Source organism: Macrobrachium rosenbergii, chromosome 2 (assembly GCF_040412425.1).
Source record: "Macrobrachium rosenbergii isolate ZJJX-2024 chromosome 2, ASM4041242v1, whole genome shotgun sequence".
NCBI lineage: Eukaryota > Metazoa > Arthropoda > Malacostraca > Decapoda > Palaemonidae > Macrobrachium > Macrobrachium rosenbergii.
In genome coordinates, this window is record NC_089742.1 from 75,867,019 (window position 1) to 75,886,211 (window position 19,193).

Consider the following 19,193-nt stretch of genomic DNA (forward strand, 5'->3'; position numbering starts at 1 on the left):
AGGTTGTGAGACTCTTCAAGCAGCTTCAGTCACCTTGGCTCTTCATTCACCAGACCCAGTGAACTCAGTTTACAAAGCTGTGCTGATGAAAAGTTTCCAAAGTCCTTCTGGTAATTCATTTGTCCCAATCATGCAGCAGCTGGTTATTCACACACTAGAAAATTCATCATTATAGTTCAGAGAATGTTAAAAGACTAGACTCTAAAATGAGCCGAGAAAGAGGTACAATAAGAAAAATAACGCAAAAATTTGAGGCGGCAAAAATAAGAATTGAAAAATAAATATCAGGAGAAAAATAAAATGAAATGTTGGGGACACGATAAAAACTGAATTATGGCAGGACAGAAAATATTAAAGAATATGCCAACGCTGTTATCTACGCAGACGTCCAATGTAAGCCTTTATATTAATATGGTGAATAACATTTGAGTTCCTTTTGAACTCCGTACAACGTTTCCCACCTAACTGACATTTACCATTGATATAATTGCATTATTCGATGTTTTATCTCCATAACAAGAAACTATATCCCTATGTTTGATCTCTCTCTCTCTCTCTCTCTCTCTCTCTCTCTCTCTCTCTCTCTCTCTCTCTCTCTCTCTCCTCCACTTACCCACGTTTTCCTTTCAAGTCATGCTACATTCCTTAATCCTTGACAGGAGTTTCTGTTGATAGTGATTGGTTCAGGATTTATATAGTCATATCCAGTCAAGGTATCCGTCGATGTTTAATAAGTAGGATGTCAGTTTGTACCCAAGATCGTCTAAGATAACAGAACAGCAAAAGTGGTTCCAGAAACAGCAATAATATTAGAAATAAAAACAATATGTCTTATCAAAGTAAATTGCCAGGATTGGCTCCAAACAAAATTTATCAACAGCTTGTAATGGATCAAGACTAAACATATCAAGACTGCTAAATTTCCAGAGTAATAAGAGAGAGAGAGAGAGAGAGAGAGAGAGAGAGAGAGAGAGAGAGAGAGAGAGAGTTTTAAAAAAACTTCGAGATAAAGATAAAAATTTTAGATTACAGTTATTACTATTTCCATCATTATCATTAGTAGCAGTGGTTGTGGTCGTGGTGCATTACAGAAACATTGATGATGAGGTTGATAACGATGAGACTGGTGAGTTGCCTATGTTAAGTGGAACATTGCACGGCGTTTTCTGTGTAGATGTGGAAGATTGGAAGTTAGTTTTTGTTAAGTGGCAGTGCGCTGAATTCTGGCCACTCTAAACAACAAACCAGATAAGGCTGGAAATTGCTATATCAGCCCTCCACAAAGACTTAGCAGTTGCTTTAGGATCAAGTATACACTTATGACACCTACGAGATCATGATGGCTGGGAAACTTCTCTTTGCTAACGCCTGGATGATCAGGGTAACTATCGTCTTCACATGTTACCTATATTTGTTTTTAGCATCAGCGGTAGACTGAAGCTCTTTACGGAGTTGGTCTGCTTTTTTTTTTTATATGCATACCTTTACATTATCACTTATCTTGTTTCCTTCACCATTTTTTGTGGATTGTTTTTCATGATTTTGTATAGGTTTGTGAAGTATGTTTGTTGACTGAGAAATATGACATTTTCTCACAAAAATCTTTTTAGTTAAAAACGCTTAAAATTTACTAAGTTAGGTGCATTTGACCTTGATGGATAAAATGTTAATGCTCTGACAGTCCTACCCTTCGTTGCTTGTTGATAAAGAAATAAAATGCCACTCTCTCTCTCCTAACCCCATCTCGCCTCTCTAGGTAGGGTTCAGATAATATTGTATTTTTTGTGTTTTATACTCTCTCTCTCTCTCTCTCTCTCTCTCTCTCTCTCTCTCTCTCTCTCTCTCTCTCTCTCACACACACACACACACACACACACACACACATATATATATATATATATATATATATATATATATATATATATATATATATATATATATATATATATATATATATATATATATATGTGTGTGTGTGTGTGTGTGTGTATCTCTTGTCTCGTGCCCTACAAATTTATTTTCCAGCCAGTAGAATCGAGAATGATCATTTCTCGGGAGAGCGAGATTTATCACTTTCCCGAGCCACTTCCCACCGAGCAATCAAATATTTATTTCCATGACTCATTCATCCGAATTTTTCCTCTCTTCCTTCACCTGGGAGTTTTTCCGATGCATCATAATTCCGAATTCATTTCTACGCTCTGAGCACCACAGGTTTAATCCTTTTTGCAAGAGATTTAAAAATGCTCTCCCTCTTACGATCTGCAAATCGTGCCATTCATTTTGTAAATTTCAAGACTGATTTTTATTCCTTGTAATTAGACATTTTTCTAGTATATAACATCCATTGTGGTGTTTTTTGTTTTCCCCTTTTTATTGCTTACCACTTTACTGGGGTTCAATAATGAATCCTCTCCTATGCAAGCAGAAAAAACTGATATCCTAAAAAGGTTCGTTTTAACGAAAAAGACCCCACCTGAGCACCGGAAAAAGTCATTTATATCTGCACCAAAAATAAGTTATTGCTAACTTCCTAAATATCTTTAACTTAACGAAGAAGTGTATTCTTGAAAGATGTCTAGAAAGTCTAAAAAAAAAAAAAAAAAAAGCAGAAACTTCATTAGATCTTCTTTGCACTTACAGAGGCAGAGCATTGATTTCATCATTCTGGCGTTTTATCCTCGTCAAAGCTGAAAGTGCTGGAAAAATCTGAAAGTCTTGTGAAGCCCAAACGCATAAACACTCAACTGCGAAAATATAATTGCAAACGGAAATGCGGAAACAGAATACCTTCGTTGGTTTATTATCGTCGTGTGAATTTGTGCAGGGTTTAATTTATTTGAGTTTGACGACTAATTAAGTCATCTGAGTCAGCAAGTCTTTTGAGATCTGATACTTACACATAGTACATGATAAATAGAAGAGTAACTATATCAGAATTATAGGAGGATGTACATATTACTAGGCAACATCATGAAATTCCTCCCTCCAGAACATTAGTTATCCCGGTTTTGAATCCAACGATTCATAACGGGATAAATAATCTGCTATGACATTATCTTTTCCCGAAATGTGTTTCACTTTTACATTATACGGTTGCAGGCATAAAGACCTCCTGGTCAGTCTTTGATTGTTATTTTTCAGCTTATTAATGAATGAGATAGGGTTGTGGTCATACAGCACTAAAATTTCTTCATTCTAGGTCGGTTCACATACACTTCAAACTTTTTCAATGCTGTGATTAATGCTACCATTTCTTTTTCAATTGTTGAGTAAGTTTTCTGATGCTTTTTTTAACTTCGAAGACATGAAACTCACTGGGTGGAAAATCCCGTGGTCATCTTGAAGTAGAACAGCTCCAATTCCACAGTTGGCTGCACCAACTTGTATCACAAACTTCTTACTGAAGTCTGGAGCTTGAAACACTGGTCTTGAAGTTAGTGGCTTTAAGTCATCCCAAATGACTTAAAGGTAACGAATACTGGTAAACCTAGCAGCGAAAAATGGGTTGTCACACACACACACATACTGTATATATATATATATATATATATATATATATATACAGTACATATATATATATATATATATATATATATATATATATATATATATATATATATATATATATATATATATATATATATATATATATATATATACTATATATATATGATATTTATATATATATACTATATATATATAATTCTATTTAAATATATATATATAAATATGCATATATAATACATACACAAACAAACAATATACAGACAGTATATATAAGTATTGTATAATAAAATAGCTAAATTATACAGTATATATATACATACAAATGATTATTATCACATTTGAATAAGGATTCATTCATGACACATTTTCAGGTGAAGATTTTAAACGGGGTTAGGTCTATATCCGGAACAAAGACTTTTTTCCAAAAATCATAATGTTTTTCACCTTGTTATCGGTGATTTCCAGATATCGTTGTCTTTCTCATTTTCACCTGTTTTATTACAGCCATTTTTTATATATATGTTTATATATATATATATATTATATATATTTGTTTGTATATATATACATTATATATATATATATATATATATATATATATATATATATATATATATATATATATATACAAACTATATATATATATATATATATATATATCAGAGATCAACTGTTTTTGTTGAATTTTCGTGACCCATAGACATCATTCTATTTAAATATCTCCAGTAAAACTCAAACTAAAAGTAAGAAATGGTCAGATAAAATAATTAAATTGATAAAATAGCTAAATTTTACGAGCCCAAATGTGGACCACTTGAATAAGGCCAAAAATCTAAGATTTTCATTGAAGATTTTAAATTATTGTTATATCCGGAACGATGATTTTTGAGAAAATCATAATGTTTTTTCACCTTGTTATGGTGATTTTTCCAGATATCGTTGTCTTTCTCATTTACAACAACAGCTTTTAGTACGAGCCCTTTTTCGAGTTATGTTTAATTACCTTTAGAATTTGTTTGTGTGTGCTGCTGTCATTCTTATTTTCCATCCTAAAAAAAAAAAGCACAAGTACTTACAGAAACAAACTCGTAAAAGCTAACATATAAACAAGGCACGTGAGTTAGTTTCTCTCTATACAGGACTCCCGATAGAAATAAAAAAAAATATATGGAGCTTTCTATCTTTGTTATTCCCTTATGCAGCCAATTAATTAATCTCCTCAGGTAATCTTATGATATATATATATATATATATATATATATATATATATATATATATATATATATATATATATATATATATATATATCATCATCATCATCATCATCATCATCAGAACCATAGGGAAAGGCATCGTACTCAGGTACATTTATTTTGCCAACGTTTCACGACTCATAGTCGCATCCTCATGGCTATAATAAAGATACAAATGAACTTTAAAACCAAGCACTGCATAATCCCTAAACAATTATGCAAAATTTAATAAAATTTAATGGACATCATCATGTAGAAAACTTGATAATAATTTATGAACATCTTAAAACAATCAAATCCCGAACAATCAAATGTTAGGAACCACTCTAAGTTATGTTAAACATATATTGATAGTAAGGACTTCACAATTATAGGTCAAGTACATAATGAAAACAACCTAACAATCTTGGAGTTCTTTATGATAAAAAAGATGGTTCCATCTTTAAATACACAATACTCTTCTGTTCGGTTGTTTATCGCCTAAGGTGCGTTGTTTGTTTTTGCAAAATTCTTCCAGTCACTGCCCGTCCTTTGCGAGGATATGGTACAGAATGGCCTTACTTTTTTTTAGTGTTTTATGTAATTTTACTGTTTTTAGAATCTTACAGATTATGTTTAGTATAATTTCCTGTTTTAAAATGTTCATAAATTATTTTCAAATTTTCTACATGCTGATGTTCATTAAATTTCATCAAATATTGAGCAGTTTTAATGGATTATGCAGTGCTTGGTTTTAAGTTCGTTTGTATCTTTATTGTAGCCTTGAGGATGCGACTATGAGTCGTGAAACGTTGGCAAAATAAATTATGTACCTGAGTACGATGCCTTTCCCTGTGGTTCCCTGATGAAATGTACATAGAGCTGCAGCCCTAGGATATATATATATATATATATATATATATATATATATATATATATATATATATATATATATATACATATACAGTATATATAATATATATATATATATATATATATATATATATATATATATATATATATATATATATATATATATATATATATATATATATATATATATATATGTAAATATGTCGACAGACAAAAGAGTGAACATAAACAGGGCAAATTTCCATCCGCTTGGCAATACAAGTCTTCATCTTCTTATTCGCTTCTCTAATGACATACACACAAGCTTTAATGAGCATCTTTGGGGCCTTGGGCCTTGCAACCTCATCTTAGATATCTGTGCTCAGAATCTTCAGTATCTTTTAGGACTCCGGTGAGGGTCGTCAAGGGTTATCCGAAGAGAAGAGCGAGTGAGTTCCTGGCAAAAGTAGAACGTGTCGATTGTGTCGCTAATAGTAAATATGCACGAAAATGGCGATGTTGCAAAGAAGGCAAGAATCCACAGGAAGAAAGGAAAATTGCGACTTCCTTAACAAGAAACGATGCGAAGGAGATGCAAATGACACGAGACGATCGAGGCAAGGCTTTTTTGCATTTGTTACTTTTTGAAAGAAAAGTCTGGTATTTTTTCTTGCCGTTATTTTGTTTTCTCACATGTACCACTTGAAATTAATAACGGTCTTTATAGATGCCGTTGCTGGCGTTTACCTTAAGAGCTACTTTAAAAATCAAAAAGTCTATCTCCTGTTAATGTTGTTTGCCCTGGCAATTGCGATTTGTGTGAAACGGTATTCCCTTGTTATTGCCATTTTTGGGTAATTTATTATGTAAATATCAACCATTTTTTAATTTATCATATTGGAGAGGCATATTTCCGTTGGGAGTGATTGAGATTGTGCCTGAGTGCCACACAGGATTCAAAATTGCTCAACAGAAAAGTGGAATCTTCGTTCGGCTAATATTCAGACTCTTTAGCTATTCTTGAATCTTATTTCTCAATTATAAAACCTCTGTAAACTACCGTTGCTATGTTACTACATGGGAAAGATGAGAGAGTAAAAAGACAATAAGTAAGAAATTGCCCGGTTAAATGTGACATTTATCAAATTTCCAAAAATTGTCTGCAAAGTTAACATACATTAGACTCCGACGTATATTTTACTTTTCCTAAAACAATGAAAACTTATAATGTAATTTGGAGAGTATTTTTTACCACTGAACTAAAACAAAGCAGCCTTCTTCTTTTTTCCTCCGTATTCTTCCACTTCTATTCGATCTCCCTCTTTCTGGGGGAGATCTTGAGAGCTGCTTTGGAAAATGCAAGGAAATTAGCAAGGCCATTCTCGATAATACTTGGGTAATGCAAGAGTAAATTACATACTTCATAGCCCTTTGTTGTTATTAGATTACACACATATATATATATATATATATATATATATATATATATATATATATATATATATATATATATATATATATATATATATATACATACATACATACACATGCCTTAACTGCTGAACCGTATTTCGCTGGAATGAGAACGTGAAGAGGCATAAGCTGATGAGACATTTCTTCTGGTAACAGAACTGTGTAAAACCAGACAACGATTGCCTCCATATCTATCTTTCAAATTCCTGTAATTTCAAACATGATTGAGCTGCAATTTGCGTCGAAAAAATCACATGTGTGGAGACGCCTTTTATCAGGTTAAAAGCGCTCAGTGAGGAAGAAAAAGAAGAGGAAGAGAGATAGAGAAGACTTTCGGCGAGGGAGAGCCGTTGCATAACCAAAATTGCTACCCTCCATTTGTTTGGGACATGTCACAAAGGTTAATTCGTTTTGCACCAGCCTTTTGGGTCGGGTCATTCAGAGAAATTCATTAAAAAGCGCAATAATTGAAAAGTCGAAACGAATAACAATTTCGGTTGCAACAAACGAGGACAGAGCCGAGGGCGAACATATATCGTATTGCATAATAAATCTCGGCTGGTATTTCTGTCACATCCATGTTCAGTTTCGTCGGTGAGGGTTATTTATTTGCTAAGAATAAAGGTAAGGAAAATATCCCTCCCAAACGTCAGATATACTATAACCATCCGCCGGTTTCATTAAAACATAGAAGTTGGGATGAAATTTCTCTTCGATTCGCCAGCGTGAACAATTTATGCATAATATTGCCTTTCAAATGTGAGACCTGTCTCCGATGATGTAAGTAAGTCTGTCTGTCTGTCTGTCTCTCTCTTCGTCAGAACAAAAAAAAAAAAAAAAAAAAATATATATATATATATATATATATATATATATATATATATATATATATATATATATATATAATATATATATATATATATATATATACATATACTTCTTCGTTTAACGTGCTTTTTCCTATTTTTCATATGTATATATATATATATATATATATATATATATATATATATATATATATATATATATATGCGTCTCTCTCTTATGTCAGAACAAATATATATATATATATATATATATATATATATATATATATATATATATATATATATATATATATATATGGTCTCTCTCACACACAAACACATATAATTATACACAAACAAACACAATTACAAAGTCATAGGTATGCCTTTTCTACAGGGAGTGGGATCTCCAGATGCTATATATTTATATAGTGCCGCTTCTCAGCGAGTCTTCTTTAGTGGAGCTGCTAAGCCCATACCATTTTTAAGCGGTTGCAATTCATCACAGGCGACCAGTGGCATTGGGCAAGCAACCTCGCCCCAAGAGAGTTACTGAAAGGCGTTAATTTAGAACCTATTTCAGCCATCCCTCTAATAAAACATGAGGATGGCGAGAAAAACTTTTTAAAATCGTACTATGCTGAAAATGCCCAATTTCACCATAGCATGTATATGTATATATATATATATATATATATATATATATATATATATATATATATATATATATATATATATATATATATATACATTGAATAAGAAATGGTAATTTTGTGAATAGTAGAAGATAATTTCAAAATTTTTTCTCGTCATCCTCATTATATATATATATATATATATATATATATATATATATATATATATATATATATATATATATATACATATATAATAATACACACACACATATATGTATTATGTATATATATACATATATATATACATTAAATAAGGAATAGTAATTTTGTGAATAGTAAATGATTTCAAATTTTTTCTCGTCATCTTCATTATATATATATATATATATATATATATATATATATATATATATATATATATATATATATATATATATATATATATAAATATATACATAATACACACACACACATATATATATATATATATATTTATATATAAATATATATATATATATATATATATATATATATATATATATATATATATATATATATATATATATATATATACATACATATACAAAATACTGTTCGTTTTAATGGGCTATACACGAAAGTGGTTAAGGAATGAGGGAGATGTTGCAACCGAGAATGATGGGGTCTGTAAGTTTGGTTGCGGGTGCGGGGTTGGGGGGGCGATGTTTGAGGATGAGTTCTTTCATACTTCCAATAATTCAGGAATTTTTGAGACGACCTATTCGACAGCCAGAATTTTCTAGCTCTGGGTAAACGAACAATTCCCCCCTTTTTTTATGGGGGTTGGGTGGGTAGGGAGGTCTAATCCTCAGTTTTGACAGAAAAACTTTTGGTATAACTCACCCAGACCCGTTTTTCTGTCTTTTTTTTTTTCCGTTATTTTTTGGTTTTAATTAATCGCATCATTCGAGTTTGGTCGCTCTTGCGGAAGACGATTTGTGAGGCCATAATATCCAGTCATACGTCTTCGTTTTTAATGCCTGGATTGAACGAATGAGAGTCGGGGAATGAGGAAATTTATTAGATATTACCATCAGCAATATTGACATTTAATTTTTTTTCCTCAAAGAGCTCGTGCATTATCGGTTTCAATTAGTTCGATGACGATTTTACGATTATTGGTGCTAAAGGATGAAAATCCTCTTTTATTGATAAAGAATTCTGAAGAAATTCAGGTCTCTAATGTGAAATTGCATTTCTATAGCCTAACGTTATCACTCAAACAAAAACACTATATATATATATATATATATATATATATATATATATATATATATATATATATATATATATATATATATATATATATATATATATATATATATATATATATATATATATATATATATATATATATATATATATATATATATATATATATATATATATATATGCATGCACACACATAGAGGCACCAGAAGGAAAAAATGAGACACAGGGTATAAATCTTGACCGTTTTTGTCTTAAGTAATTCTTGGACGACTTCAAGAGGACTGATTCATAGTGATAGAAATTATATATATATATATATATATATATATATATATATATATATATATATATATAGAGAGAGAGAGAGAGAGAGAGAGAGAGAGCACCAGAATGAAAAATGAGACACAGGGTATGAATCTTGACCGGTTTTGTCTTAAGTAATTCTTGGACAACTTCAAGAGGACTGATTCATAGTGATAGAAATTTATATATATATATATATATATATATATATATATATATATATATATATATATATATATATATATATATATATATATATATATATATATAGAGAGAGAGAGAGAGAGAGAGAGAGAGAGAGAGAGAGAGAGAGAGAGAGAGAGAGAGGAGAGGCACCAGAAGGAAAAATGAGACACAGGGTATGAATCTTGACCGGTTTTGTCTTAAGTAATTCTTGGACAACTTCAAGAGGACTGATTCATAGTGATAGAAATTTATATATATATATATATATATATATATATATATATATATATATATATATATATATATATATATATATAGAGAGAGAGAGAGAGAGAGAGAGAGAGAGAGAGAGACCAGAACCAAAAAATGAGACAGGGTATAAATTTTTGACCGGTTTTGTCTTAAGTAATTCTTGGATAACTTCAAAAGGACTGATACATAGTGATCGAAATTTTGAATATACATGTTACAGTTACAGTATAAACAAATATGCAGCCATCTGGAAACAATATTCGCGCCTGATAAGTAGGAAAAAGGAGGAGGAGAAGCAAGCTCTTTAGTGTCTGAGTTCAGTGCTCCTTTTGTTATCTGTGTGAGTGGACTCACACCTTTGCCCGGCGTCCTCGGCCAAATACCTTGGATCTTGCCTAGATAGTGACCCTAAAGCAGGGATGTCCAACCTTTTAATTTAATGGGCCGCATTGCAAACTTAAATATTTAACTGGGCCGCAAAACTACCAGAATATCTTAATACAATTTAATGGAAAAATTACAATATAAAACAAAACCATGTGAATACAGTTTATTTACATTATTACAACATTGTAAATATTGTAATGTTTATATGTAACTATACATAAAAAAACATTTAATTTTATTAACCAATATTAATTCAATGAGACTTTTGACTTTATCTTCCAGCCATAATGTTTTCAATATTTGCATCAGAAGGATGCATTCTTAATTCTAAGAATGTTTGCTAAATGTCTGTCAGTCAACCTATTTCTTTTCTGCAGTTTTAATGTTTTTCATGCTTGAAAAAACTGCTCATAAAATGTATACTTCCCACATGCATAATAATTTTCTGGATAAATTTAGAATTTGATTGAATTCATTTTGAGAGAATGCAATTTCTTAGAAAATAAAAGGAAGTGTGTTCTCCCTATGGAAAGTTTTTAAACCTTTACGACTTTGCAGCTCAATCAGTTCAAGTTGGTACTCCACTGGTGCTTTATCATATTCAAATGAAAATGGATCATTAAACAATTTTAACTCAATTTCAATCTTGCTAAAGTCAGAAAATCTAATTGTAAACTCTCCAAGCAAATCTTCACATAATTTAGTATATTTTTCATAGTTTTACAGAAAACTTTTCACTCTTTCAGATAGACTACGAAAGTGTACAATTTTACCAGCTTTTAGCTGTGCTATAAAAAGTTCCAATTTCTTTGTGAAACTAGTTATCCGCTCAAACATTGAGGAACATAACTGGTCCTTTCCTTGTAAATGCAAATTAAGTTCAGCTAATACTTCGGTGATGTCTACAAAGAAAGATAAATCATTTAACCATTCTTCATTTTCTAAAAAATCCACATTTTGCTTCTTTTCTTCCAAGAACACTTTTATTTCAGGCAACAATAACTGAAATCTTTTTTAAGGTTGCTGCTTTACTGAGCTATCTAACTTTTGAGAAATATACTACGTCTTCATATTCACTGCCAACTTCGTCCAAGAATGCTTTAAATTCGCGATGATTTAAACCCCGTGATCTGATGAAGTTAACAGCCTTGACAAGATCAGTCATCAAATGTTTCATATTTAGCTTTTGAGCACATAATTGTTGTTGATGTATCAAGCAATGGTAACTGAGAATCTCATGATCAACAGACTCTTTGAATAAAGTAATAAAACCATTGTGTTTACCAGTCAGGGCAGGAGCTCCATCACTTGTAATTGAATAAATGTTTTTCCTATCAATATTGAATTTATCTAATGACAAATTAACAAACTCATATATGTCCTTGCCTGTTGTTATGCCCTTTATGTGACACAAGTCCAACATTTCTTCAATAATATTGAAATTTATATCAATTCCTCTAATGAAAATAACTAATTCTGCAGTATCACTTTGGTCAGTACTTTCATCCAACGCTAAACTGTAAAGAACGCATGCAGATAATTTGTCCTTCAGTGTGCCTTCAATATTATCACCCAAGTCCAATTCTTCTACCAATTGTCTGATGTGATGGACATGTTTTCTTTACTAAATTCACCTTGTCTGGACAGTACTCATTAAAAAGCAATAACAATGCATTCTTTATTAATTCTCCATCAACAAGTGGTTTTCCTTTCTTAGCTAATTTCTCAGCTATAAGGTAACTAACTTTTGTACATGTTCCAGTTTTAACAACATGTTTTTGAAGACTAGCTTGTTGTGACCTAATTGCCTTTGTCAATTCTTCAATTTTCGTTTTTCTTCTTTCTTCATTAAACGTCTGATATTCTGACTCATATTTCGAAGCATAATGACGTTTGATATTGTATTCCTTGCATACGCTAATCTTATCATTACATATAAGACATATTATATTGCCAAATAACTCGGACACAAAATATTTTTTTCCGTCCATTGGATATTAAATTTCCTCTTTTCTTCTGCTATCTTCCTTTTTTAGTAATAGATTCCATGGCCATATGAATATAAAATTTTCAATATTTAAGATTATAGTTCTCTGAAAAAGAAATTAACCATTAATAGGTATACTGATCCGTAGTTTACTAAAAATGTATTTATTTCAACAACAAAGAAAATTTAAAAATCCATTAATATAATTAATTAATATAATAATTAATCCAATAATGTTAATTTAGTTTTAACAAGATGGCCTTCACTCGAAGGCATACGACCGCTGGCCACGTCTAAAAAATTAAAATAATTTTTATGTGCTTCAAATAAAAAAATTTTCAAGAGGGTAACGTGTCATAAAATTAAGATTTCTACAAATTTGTTCTCTATAAGATACTATACGACGCACCATACAGTTACAACAGCCATCAAAGTTTTCAAAGTACTTCGGGCCCAAACAGTGCTTCAAATCGAAAAAAGTGCAGGGGTTAAAGTTGTAGGAAATTTGATTACCGACATGGAAAGTGTTTCCAGATTTGAGCTAGCTCTTATTGTGAAAAAGCTATTAACCAAATTGATTTTCAAAAATGCATGGGGTCACCCATGACCTTATTGCTGTGACCTTGATTTTGGTCCGATGACCTTGACCAACGAACATAGCCGAGATATTATACAGATGTATCTACATACCAAAAATGAACTTCCTATATCGAGGCATACAAACGTGAGAGCCCGAACAGACAGACAGACAGACAGGTACCTACTTCCGCTTCATGGTCGTCAGTTAAGGTTAGCACAAATAAATACACACAGGCGCAGGGGCGTAACTAGCTCCAGAAAGTTTGGGACACAGGTGGGCAGCGTTAGGGCGGAGTTTGGGCACTGACACCCCCCTTCAAGAAAAATGTAGAAATCTGAACTCCTTTTTTCCAGATATACTTTTTTGGGAAACACAAAATTTGACACGCAGTTAACAGAAATAAAAACAAATAAATTTCATAATATCTTGTCACAGAATTGAAATACAATGTCTTATATATAAATTCACTGCATGAATTTCATCTCATAAAAGAAAGTAAAAAAAATCACATATCAAGTTCATTCTGTAAAAGTAACCATGGATTTAAAATTCCTCTGTCTTCGTAGTGTGTATTATATTTTGGGGACCAATGTATACTGTGTTCCCCCTCACTTCAAACTCTGGAGGGGGACGTTCCCACCCCACCGCCCCCGCCCCCGAGTTACGCCCATGCACAGGAGTAATATATAATAAAGCTATAAAGCTGCACACGAACCCACACATTAAAACGATTCTCATCTAACACTGGCGCACCAGGTTGCCAATCTACTTTTAGACGAGACGGTTCATCTTTCTCTCCCTCGCTATACATCATACAAATCCATGTTCTGTACATGTACATGTACACGTTCCCTCCTCCCCGAGTTTGTATTCCTGTAATGCTAAATAAACCCATACGCTGTGATGTACCCATAGCGTTAGTAAATCCACTCCTTAAAATTCTACAGGGTTTTGAATAGTACGAGAAATTCTGCATTTTCGTGAAAGTCGTACCAAATGTGCTTACTACACCTAAAAGTACCAAAACTGGTACATTTGTACCAGGATTGGCAACCCTGCACTGGCGGTAGTCATACAGACTAGACGAGAGTTGAACAACTAGGAACAAAACAGAACGAGTTTTATACAAGATGATTTGACGTTCATGAAACACACGGTGTTGTCACGATACTTATGATAACTTGTGTGTCTCTATGTAGGCTACAAGGCAATCATAATTTAATGTTATGTCAATATAGTAAAACTGATCAAAGAAATCCTCAAAAATAATCTATAATCTAAATGACAATTTTAAAAATGTAAATGAAGTGAAAATAATCGAATTTAGATTTTAAATAATCTACGTCCGCAGTCCTAGCTAAGCCTAATCACAGAACTAAGAAATTGACAATATTATAAACTTAGTATGCATGCTCAGTCGTAAATTTCATCTTAATTATATTGTTTTTAAAATTATTTATGTTAATTATTTTATTTATTAAATATAAAGTATTTTGATTAAATTACATGCAGACTCTTGTGCTCACTACTTGATAAATTTGCTTAAAAAAAAAAAAATTTTTTAATGAGTCGATAGTGGGCCGCATCCAAACATTGAGTGGGCCGCAATGCGGCCCGCGGGCCGCAGGTTGGACATCCCTGCCCTAAAGGGTTTTAATCCGGTATGTATCCACCCTTGCGGAATGTTTGGTACAATCCCGTTGGGGATCACCGTAAAAACATAAACAAAAGACTGTAAATCTATAAAGATAATGACCCCCAAGAAATATTAGTCCTGGATAACGACCCGCGAAAACCCCTTGGGGGTCACTATCTAGGAACGATCCAATACCTTCTTTAAAATTTGTATACCTTCCATATTTATTTTGAAATATATGGTTCAAGTTTATACATTCCTTGACTGATATTCATATTCTTACAAAAGCTCAGTTTCATAGTTATGGATTCGATCAATTTTCTTTCAATTATGTTACTGGACAAACTATCTTTGTCATCACCTGTTCACTTGATGAAATGACCGTTTTCACTAACATGAACGAAAACTGTACTGTTCTTCTGTGCATATCTTATACATTTCGTACGCTGTTCGATTCTCTTTTCCAAGGATTTTCCAGTTTGATCACAGTAAAAGTTATCACATGACTTACATGGGATTTAATATACGAATCCTTTAGTATTGTCGAGAGACTTCTTTGTGCGTGCTCGTTTCATAGTTTTATTGTTCTTAGGCGATAAATTAACACCAAAGTTCTTAATAAACAGGGAAGCTCTTTGAAATTATTAATAAAACGTATTACACGCTTGTTTTTTGTGTTGAAAATTTCTCTTGTTATATAAAATACCTCTCCCTGTTCTTAATACAGTGTCTAATAATGAATTATTTTAATTTTCTAATTATATCTATTTCATCCTAAATATACTCAGGGTTACATTATGTAATGCTTGTTAAACATGAATGTGTAAACTTATACCTTTAGGCAGAAATATTGTTGGTGTTTCTGTACAAAAAATATTTAAAATTGTTACTTTTGTGTAGTTGACAATCCACAAAAGGTGCTACTGTTTCCATCGGGAATTTTTATTGATGGGTACAGCTCATTTAAATTACTCCCCCAAAAAAAAAAAAAAATTACATGTGGGTTCCATTATTATTGTCAAGAATCATACTTCATTGCTATGTGCTCTCCACCATAGAAACTGACAGCTGAATGAGGTGTAATGGCGGCGGAGACAGGCAGAGGAACCCAGTAGTAATATCCCTGAGTGTTGATATGACTCAAGTTTTTAGTTTTCTGTAAAAGAAAACTATTGACATGGCTATTTGTCTGTCCGTCCGCACTTTTTCTGTCCGCCTTCAGATCTTAAAACCAACTGAGGCTAGAGGGTGGGAAGTTGATCATCCACTCTCCAATCATCAAATATACCAAATTGCAGCCCTCTAGCCTCAGTACTTTTTATTTTATTTAGGGTTAAATAAACCCGAACGGAATGTTTAAAATAATCTGCAGAGATCTATTCAGGGCGGTTTGTCCCTGCTCAGTCTGCCCCTTTTAAAACTGTCTATGTATATCTACATTTTTCCCCAGGGTATATTTCTCCGAATTTATTTCAAGTTAGTCAAATATATTTGAACTGAAACTCCTAATATTATGAGAATGAGTAAATTCCATTGTGAATTAAGTTGTCTACCAGAGTTTAAGTGAAAGTCCCGAGGAAAGTGCCTATCAAGCTGGGATCTTTCCTAGACAGTGACCCGAAAGGGTTTTAACCCGGTATGTTTCCACCCTTGCAGCATGTTTAGTACAAGCCCGTTGGGGATTACCGTAAAAACACAAACAAAAGACTGTAAATATCACAAAGATAATGACCCCAAGAAATATTACTCCTAGATAACGACCCCCGAAAACCCCTGGGGGTCACTAACTAGGAAAGATCCTCAAACTGTAAATGATTATATGGCCCAGCATCTAGGTTAAACTGATACACCGTAGAAATAAATGATAGGTTGTTATCTTCAAGTGTTCTGACCTTTGGCAAGTGAGATCAATTTCATTTCAGAACTGATGAATATTGCAGAGTTTGTTAAATTTAAAATGGTTGTGGCTTTACATTAATTCATTATTCTTTTTATTCTGAACGATGGTTGAAGTGAGAGAATTTACCGCAGCCTTTTATTTTGTCAGCTCCGACCGGATCCACATCCAGTGAATTAATGCAGTTCAACCGTTGCTCTTTCTTGATTTATTAAGTGAAGAAGTGACTGTGTAGCTTGAGGGTGTAGTGGGTATTGCATACAGTATGCCAACATGACTTGCTCTTTGAATGATTCCTCGTAAATTGAACTCACTCTCCTATTGTTGGGTTTGAGAATATTTGACTTCTCTCCCATTGTGGAGAGGAGATTGCTGAATTTCACTCCTACTTGCTAGGAGAGATCTTGAACTTTCTTCCCATTTTTGGGCGAGAGGTTTGGCTGCATTTCCACCTCTGTCAGAGTTTGACGCTTGTCGATTTTTCCACCAGGTGAAGGGAAAGCATCGCCGATACATCATCGAATTCTCTCTCCTTGTGGGCTGAGAAATTGTTGTGTGTGGGACGAACATAATTCGGTGTCTGTCCATTGTTTGAGCGAAAATAGCACATAAGTCTACACTTGTGAGCTTTGACTGATCTATCTTGGCTCCTGGACAGACTAGCTGCAGTCGGATTCCGTCGTCAGGGAGCAGTTTTTGCTGTTCTTACACAAGAGAGAAAGATGTTTCTTCGCCTTGATATCATATATTGAATTTGAAAATATGGGTTTAGGATACTTACTGAGAAACCTAAGAGTTTTACTCCTCTGACGCCACCCTTTCCAAAAGAGGCAAGATTACACGGTGAAACTTATAAATGTAAGTGTTACAGGGCATATGAGTACTCGCGAATGATGTGTAATGTCAGATTTATATTAGTTACTTGACCTTTCTAATGAAAGAGGACTTTCCTTAAAGCACAGAAAGTAAGCAACAAGTAAATGGTAGAATAAGACAAACTCTTCCCTCACCAAAACAACTTTCAGGTAGGATGCTGCACCCTCGGGTAGGCTGGGTTAGGGAAGACTAGTTGTGCTGAGTGTGTCGGTTCTGCTGCCCTAACTCTCTCTCTCTCTCTCTCTCTCTCTCTCTCTCTCTCTCTCTCTCTCTCTCTCTCTCTCTGAATATGTGTTTGTATGTGTGCCTAGAAGGCGAAGCAAAACATGTTTATAATCTAGTTTTTCAAAGCTCATTTCTCTTCGTTATCTCTGAGTCTCCCAACTCCTGTGCATCAACAACAATACTTTAACAGTCGGTTAAAAGAAATGACAAAAAAAAATTACTTAATTTTAGGGGAGCCCATTCTTGAATTTTAGGGTAGCCCATTCTTGCGTTATAGAAAATACAAGTCAAAAATAGTAAGATATAAAGGTGAATTTTCTTCGTTGGCCATGTCAAGGGGAAAAACCATTAGTTCCTGTTCTTTGCTTTCGTTTTCCTCCGTACCTTGGTTATTAAGCAGCTTTTCTAGGAGCTTTCTGATGACCTCTTGGATCCTTCTGTCAAGATCCAACAAGCAGGAAGTTGTGATAAAGCACAGCATCTCATACAGTACTGGCTCCTGAAGAGCAAGAGCCCTTGCCAGCACAAGGCTGCTGAATCTAACACCATCTCATACCACGCATGTTTTGAAGACGGGAAAACGGCAACAACAGCGTAGTTAGTAAAGGTATTGTCCCGATACAGCCATACAGTTAAAAGTCCAAACATACAGCAAACCGGACATGGCATTGAAAGAACTGTAATGGAAGACAACACCACAACGAGAAACGAAGTGGAAAACAAGTCCCACGTGGTATATACAAATTTAAATGCCCAGTAGGTACGTGCCAGTACCCACCCAAACCTGACTGGGATTTACAACCACATTACTACGCCGACGATTCCAGGCCCACGGAAACCAAGGAACAATCCACCAACACTTAGTTGGTCAACACGACCGTAAACCAACAAATAAGGAACAAATAGAAAATACGTCGATTTATTATACAAATCAGAATCGACACAACCTACTTATAGCATAAGCCGTTATAATTGCCAGATCGCAACCAGCATTAAATATAAAAAGTGGCACAAATACGATCAAGGCAACATAGAACAGGGAGGCCGGATTTTGGACGGGAATGCCCGTGGGCCCTGATAACAACAGCCACACCGTACCCAC